Genomic DNA, 7,848 nt, shown 5'->3' on the forward strand with positions numbered 1-7,848 from the left:
TTCTGTGCCTTGCCCAGCACTGGCATCCTTTTGAGGCTACACGAGAATCACTAAAGGGCAGGGGTCCGGGAAGAGTGACTGTCTTGACTCCAGTGGCAGAGGGGAGTCAGAGGGGTTCCAGGACTCTTCCCCGCCCCTTTTTATGGACCTCCCTGCTTCTCTGTCACTAGGTTCTCTTCCGAGAGCCCCAGTTCCCCACCCAGGCCGCCTTGCTCACCTTGGGATGGGGACGGAGTCCACCCACCCCGGGCCAGTTGCAACACGACCTCTGCCAGACAGAAGGCCGCTCCTGCACGGTGAGCAAGGAGGGCTCACCCTGGGCTGGGCCTCGCCCCGGAAAGGGCCTTGGGCCACAGCAATCAGGGACTTCCTTGATTGCTCTGGGGATGGGAGCCTCACCCAGCTCTGCCCAGCTGCCCTGCAGGAGAAAGGAGGAGGATTTGGATCTAATCCAAACCACCATGTCCCAACCCAGTTTGCTTCTTCCTCTGCCATCGCTGCTGCTTTCTTCTACACTCCCGTCCTTGCCTCCCTTTTAAAAAAGAACTGTTTGGGGCCAGCACTGTGGCGTTAGCGGTAAAGCTGCCGCCTGCAGTGCCAGCACCCTATTTGGACGTCAGTTCGAGTCCTGGTTGCTCCATTTCTGATCCAGCTCTCTGCTATGGCCTGGGAAAGTAGTAGAAGATGGGCCCCTGCACCCACGTGGGAGACCTGGAGGAAACTCCTGGCTTCGGATCGGCGCATCTCAGGCCATCGTGCCATCTGGGGAGTGAACCAGCAGATGGAAGCCCTCTCTCTCTCTCTCTCTCTCTCTCTGCCTCTCTCTCTTTTTCTCTGCCTCTGCCTCTCTGTAACTCTCCCTTTCAAATAAATCTTAAAAAAAAAAAAAAAAAAAAAAAAAAAAAAAAAAAGAGATGTTTATTTACTTGAAAGACAGAGAGAGAGGGATCTTCCATTTACAGGTTTACTCCCTAAATGGCCACAACCAGGTCAAAGCCAGGAGCCAAAAACTCTGTCCAGGTCTCACATGTGAGGGGCACCATCTTCCACTGCTTTCCCAGGTGCAACAGCAGGGAGCTGGATCAGAAGCAGAGAAGGGACTGGGGCCATAGCATGATGGGTAAAAGCCATCGCCAGAGACACCAGCACCCTATATGGGCACTGGTTTGAGTCCCAGCTGTTCCACTTCTGATCCAGCTCCCTGCCAGTGCACCTAGGAAAACAGCAGAGGATGGTCCAAATGCCTGGGCCCCTGCACCTATGTGGGAGACATGGAAGAGGCTCCTGGCTCCTGGCTTAGGTCTGGCCCAGCCTGGCCATTGCAGCCATCTGGAGAGTGAACTTCTCTCTCTTGTCTCTTCCTCTCTCTGTGTATCTCTGGCTTTCAAATAAATGAATAAATAAATCTTTACATAAAAAAGAAAGGCCAGCACTGCTATGTAGCAGATTAAACCACTGTCTACAGTGCCAGCATCCCATATGTGTGCTGGTTCGAGTCCTGGCTGCTCCATTTCCAATCCAGCTCCCTGCTAATGCGCCTGGAAAAGCAGTGGAAGATAGCCCAAGTGCTTGGGCCCCCACACCTGTGTGGGAGACCTGGAAGAAGCTCCTGGCTCCTGGCTTTGGATCAGCCCAGCTCTAGCTGTTGTGACCATTTAGGGAATAAACCAGTGGATGGAAGATCTCTCTCTCTCTCTCTCTCTCTCCTCTTTCCTCTGTAACTCTGCCTTTCAAATAAATAAATAAATGTTTTTTTAAAGAACAAAAGACTGTTTAAAAAAAAAAAAAAGAAGAAGTGGAGCAGCCAGGACTAGAAGCAGTACTCTAACATGCCAGAGTCGTGAGCAGCAGCTTAACCGGCTGCAGCATAATGCCGCCCCACTGGGCTCCCTTTGCTCCCTCAACACATGTTATGACTCCATTATATACCAGGCACCGTGGTAGGCCCTAGAGGCACAAAGCCTTGTGATCCTAGGTGTGCTGTGCCCTGAGGAGCTCACAGTGCAGTGGGAGAGACCGAGGTGTGCAGGTGCTGTTGATTCTCATTCTTGGCAGTCCTTACGTTCTACAGAGTCATTGCCAACACTGAATTAGCAAATACGGGGCCACCTGTCCCAGGCAAATTCAAGATTCAGTTGTTTTGAGCCTCTGAGCACAACATTTCAGTCCACTGCTTGCTACACAGCCTCGTTTTCTGTGTGTTCCATTTAATGACACCTGATTTAATTGTGTATTATTGATTCACTAGCATTGCACGCACAGTCAAGAGTATTGCGGCTGGTGCTAACTGCAGCTTGTCTGACACACCTGCTCTCTCTTTAAGGCACAGCACAGCCTTCTTGTGCTTAGGAGCCCTAGCCAGCACCTCACACTGTGCTTGGAGGCCTTTAAACAGTGAATTCACTGGAGCCGGCGCTGTGGCGTAGCAGGTCAAGATGCCATCTGCAGTGCCGGCATCCCATATGGGCGCTTGTTTGTGCCCTGACTGCTCCACTTCCAGTCCAGCTCCCTGCTAATGCCCTGGGAAAAGCAGGGAAAGATGGATCAAGTGTTTGTACCCCCTGCCACCCCGAGGAAGCTCCTGGCTCCTACCTGGACCAGTCCTGGCCGTTGTGACCATTTTGGAAGTGAACCAATGGATGGAAAATCCCTCTCTCAATCTCTTCCTCCCTCTCTCTAACTCTAACTTTCAAAATAAATTAATAAATTTTTAAAAATAGTGAAAGTACCCAGAAAAAAAAACACAAAAGTCGTAACGCAAGGTAGATCATGCAAAGGGCACCTGTGAACAACAGATTTAAAAACGACAACAGGGAAAACATCACCTTGTTCGCTTTGCTTGGGATCCGCACGTGGTGTAGCTCGAACTTTTTGCTGCCTGTGCTCCTCTGTGAGTATTGATTTGGGGGTCATAACTCAATCCAGCCAAGAAAGGAATTTTCATGGATGTGAACTCCATGAATTCCAAGGACCCACGTGGGCTGCGTGGGGGAGACTGCAGGAGTCTCTGGGCCAGACTGCAACAGTCAGGTACAGTCCCCCAAGAGACGATATTTTGGCTGGTTCTTGACAGTAGAATTCCTAAGTGTTGATTTCTCCCTCTTAATTTACATGAAATTCATGCCAACAAGGGGCAAATGAATTATTCCATCCCCAGCGCTGCCTTCATAAAGATGCTACTCACTCTTTCCCAACAGAAATCCAGGTACTGGGGCAGGTGTTGGTGTGGTGGTTAAGATGCACTCGGGCCACCTGCATCCCATATAGGAGCGCTGGGTTCGTCTCAGTTCTGCTTCTGATCCAGCTTCCTGCTACTGTGCACCCTTGGAGGCAGCAGGTGATGTCCCAAGTATTTGGGTCCCTGTCACCTAGGTGGGAGACCTGGATTGAGTTCCATGTTCCTAGCTTTGGCTTGCACCAGTCCTGGCTGTTAGGCATTTGGGGAGTGAATTCACAGATCTGTCTCTGTCTCTCTGCCTTTCAAATAAATTAAACAAATAATGAATGTATTAAACTAAAAGGGGGGGGGGGGATCTAGGCATCATCTCCCCTTGCTTTTTTCTCTCAAGTGTATCCAGTGCCCCGAGCTGCCGAACCTGCCCTCTCCTTTGTCCTTTGTCTGCACTGCCACCCCTGCTACCACCCCAGTCCAGAACTTTGTTCTCGGACTCTTGCAGGCAAAGCCCCTTCCTTAGTCCCCCTGCTCTCACCCCCGTCGAGCCCTTCGGCACAGTGCAGCTGACGCAGTGTCTCCACACACGGGGCTCATCCCGGCTTCCCTCTGCTGTCCTCAGGACGAGGACCAGGACACAAGGCCAGGTGTGCACCACCTGCCTCTACCTGCAGCCCAGCCTCTTTGGCGCCTCCTCCCCTCTGTCCTTATGCCCCCTGGCCTGTTTTCTTTTTCCGGCCTCTCCCTGGCCACAGGGCTTTAGCACAGGCTGCTCCTTCTCCCTGAGAGAATACCTTGCTCCTGCCTCTCTTTCCTAACTCCTATTCTTTGTTTGAGCCTCAGGCCAGAGCTCTCAGCCTTTGCAGATCCCCTTAGGCACTCAGAGTTCCTGCCCTTCCCGGTGACATTCACGACAGCACTTCCAGTCAGTTCTCATCAGTTTTTCCAAGCAGGGGAAATGCCCATAAAGGCAGAGTGCTGTGCCTACTACACTTGGAACTCACTGTGTGTTACTAAGCCGACCTCCCTTCCCCTGGAATCCTAACGCAGACCTGGCTTCCGCACGAGCCTCATCTCTTTAGAAGGAAGCAGGCTTATTCGGCCACGCTTTGTAGACCGGAAGCTCTCAGACAGCAATGTGGTGTGTCTGCCACCCCTTCCAGAGCCACCAACAATCTCACCTATTTAAAAAAAACAAAACAAAAAAAAAAAAAAAACACGTAAATTTATGGGGCCAGTACTGTAGTGCAGGGGGGTTAAAGCCCTTGTCTGCAGTACCGGTTCAAGTTCCGGCTGCTCCACTTCCAATCCAGCTCTCTGCTGTAGCCTGGGAAAGCAGTAGAAGATGGCCCAGGTGCTTGGGCCCCCGCACCCACGTAGGAGACCCAGAGGAGGCGTCTGGATCCTGGCTTCAGATTGGTGCATCTCTGGCCGTTGTGGCCATCTGGGGAGTAAACCAGCAGATGGAAGATCTCTCTCTCTCTCTCTCTCTCTCTCTCTCTCTCTCTCTCTCTGCCTCTGCCTCTCTGTAACTCTGCCTTTCAAATAAATAATAAATCCTTAAAACATCTATTTATTTAAGAGGCAGGGAAAGAGAGAGAGCGAGCAAGCACTAGCTCCTGGCAGCACTCAGCAAAGGAGAAGCTGGGAGCCGTGACTCATTCCAGGTGTCCCTTGTCCTGGAGCCATCATCTGCTGCCTCCCAGGGTTCACATTAGCAGGAAGTCAGAGCCATGACCCTTACAGGGAATACAGGCCTCTGAGCTGCTAAGGCTAAACACTCACTTCTCATCTCACCCCTTTTAAGATTAATTTATTTGAGAGGCAGAGTTACAGAGAGAGGCAGCAAGAGAGGCCTTCCATCACCGTTTCACTCCCCAAATAGCTGTAATGGCCAGAGCTGGGCCAATTCGAAGCCAGGAGCCAGGAGCTTCTGGATCTCCCATGTGAGTGCAGAGGCCCAAGCACTTGGGCCATCTTCCGCTGCTTTCCCAGGCACATTAGCAAGGAGCTGGATTGGAAGTGGAGCAGCCGAGACTCGAGCCAGCGCCCATATGAGATACTGGTGCCACAGGTGGAGGCTTAGCCTACTATACCACAGCACCAGCTCCACAAGAGCCTCTGAATGTTCTAGCCCACTTGCACCCTCCTACTTGGTTCACAATGCAAATCTCGGCCCGCGCCGCAGCTCACTAGGCTAATTCTCCACCTAGCATGCTGGCACACCGGGTTCTAGTCCCGGTCGGGGTGCCAGATTCTGTCCCGGTTGCCCCTCTTCCAGGCCAGCTCTCTGCTGTGGCCAGGGAGTACAGTGGAGGATGGCCCAGGTGCTTGGGCCCTGCATCCCATGGGAGACCAGGATAAGTACCTGGCTCCTGCCATCGGATCAGCGCAGTGCGCCGGCCCTAGCGCGCCAGCTGCGGCGGCCATTGGAGGGTGAACCAATGGCAAAGGAAGACCTTTCTCTCTGTCTCTCTCTCTCACTGTCCACTCTGCCTGTCAAAAAAAAAATGCAAATCTCTTTTCTGCTTAAATGTCTTCAGTGGCCTTTTTTTTTTTTTTTTTTTGACAGGCAGAGTTAGTGTGAGAGAGAGAGAGACAGAGAGAAAGGGCTTCCTTCTGTTGGTTCACCCCCCAAATGGCCGCCACTGCCAGAGCTGCGCCAATCCGAAGCCAGGAGCGAGGTGCTTCTTCCTGGTCTCCCATGCGGGTGCAGGCACCCAGTCACCTGGGCCATCCTCCACTGCCCTCCTGGGCCACAGCAGAGAGCTGGACTGGAAGAGGAGCAACTGGGACTAGAACCCGGCACCCACATGGGATGCCGGCGCTGCAGGCGGAGGATTAACCAAGTGAGCCACGGCCCTTCAACGGCTTTTGATTGCTCTGAAAATAAAGATCAAATTCTCGCCTTGGGCTGCAAGGCTGGAGGATCTGGCTCCTTGCGTCCCGCCCCCCCAGCGCCAGCCCATTCACCACTCTCAGGCCACACTGGTCCCCTCTCTGCCCTCCGAACATTACAAACACTATGTTGTAAAGTTCTTTCCCACCTCGGGGGCTGCACAAGCTGTCTTCTCTCCCTGCAGCACTTCCTCCAACTTCTTCCAACACCTGGTTAATCCTCCCCCTTCGTGATTTAAGTCAGATGTCACTGTCTCAGGCCTCCGTGCCAGTTCCCTCTACCACATTGCCCTGCTTCTTTCTTTCATAGTGTGTTTGACACTCTGAAACTACCCGTTCATTTATCATCATTCCCCACTGAAAATCTCGGCTCTGTGTTCTTCATCACCCCATCCTCAGAGCCGAGCTGGTGCACGGCACACAGTGGACTCACTGGGAATATCTGTGCAGATCTGGAATTCTTTCTTTGGAATGTTGAGATGTTGCCCCTTCTTTCCAGAAGATGGCGCCAAAACCACACCTGGTCCCTAGCGGAGGTGTCGGAGTTGGGGGTGGGCATGACCACAGGTAGCTGGGGACTGAGCAGAAGAGATGGGTTTTGTGGTGGTCATGCTGGATCCAAGTGTGGAAGAAGGTCAGGATAGTGCTGCTCTGTCCAGAAGGGCCTGGATTATTAGCAAATAACCCACACTCTGGGGCCCCGCATTGCTGCTCCTAAATCAATCCCATGAACGCAGCAGGAGTCCTTGGACGAGAGCAGCAAACAGGGGAGAGGCAAGGGCTCTTCATAGAACATTTGGGGGAAACTGAGACCCAGAGAGAAGCATCCTAGCGGCCCGGTGAGAACTGGGCCCCTCCTAACAGAGCTTATAGTCACTCAGCCGCACCTGCCCCGCCCCGCCCCACTATGCCTGGCCTTGGACTCAGTGGGGAGACCCCCTATGAAGGGGGCATGCCTGCTCAGAGTGCCCCGAGGGGAGGAAGGGCAGGGGTAGCTCCAGAGAGACCTGCAGGAGCCCAGACACCTGGGATGAGGGGCCAGCAGGTGGCCTGCCTGGAGGGTAGGGGAAGCCAGCCGTAGTCTCAGGCTTCCGACTGAAGGCTGTGGAGACTTGCAGAAGGGCTTCTAAACAGCAGAGCCACTGGTTGTCATGGGTGCTTTGTCGAGGACTGTGGGGAGACCAGAGTGCTCGCGTGGAGGCCAGGCCGGAGGCTCGGTGTAACCCTTCCCCGGGGGAGCACGAAGGCTGAGAAGGGAAAAGAAGCAAAGCTGAGTAAGTCAGAACATTTTAAATGTTCTGTTTTAAAAGGCTGGTTTTTTTTTATTTACTTGGAAGTCAGAGTAACAGAGGGAAGAGGAGAGAGAGAGAGAGAGAGAGAGAGAGAGAGAGAGAGAGAGAGATCGATCTCCTGGTTCACTCCCCAAATGGCAGAAATAGCTGGGGCTGGGCCCAGCTGGAACCAGGAGCCCAGAACTCCATCTGGGTCTCCCATGTGGGTGGCAGAGGCCCAAGCCCTTGGGCCATCATCCTCTGCTTTCCCAGGTGCTTTAGCGGGGAGCGCTATCGGAAGTGGAGCAGCCGGGCTCAAACTAACACTCTGATCTGGGATGCCAGCATAGGAGCAGCAGCCCAGTCCCAATAACTTTTTTTTAAAGACAGAACTTGGTGGTTGTTGAATAAAATGGAGGGGAGGTACAAGTGGGCCTCCTGAAACGCGACCTCAGAGCCCCTGAGCCAGAGCAGACCCCAGACTCCTGCCTCGCCCCCGCAGCCTCT

The sequence above is a fragment of the Oryctolagus cuniculus genome, chromosome 7 (genome assembly GCF_964237555.1).
Source record: "Oryctolagus cuniculus chromosome 7, mOryCun1.1, whole genome shotgun sequence".
Taxonomy (NCBI): Eukaryota; Metazoa; Chordata; class Mammalia; order Lagomorpha; family Leporidae; genus Oryctolagus; species Oryctolagus cuniculus.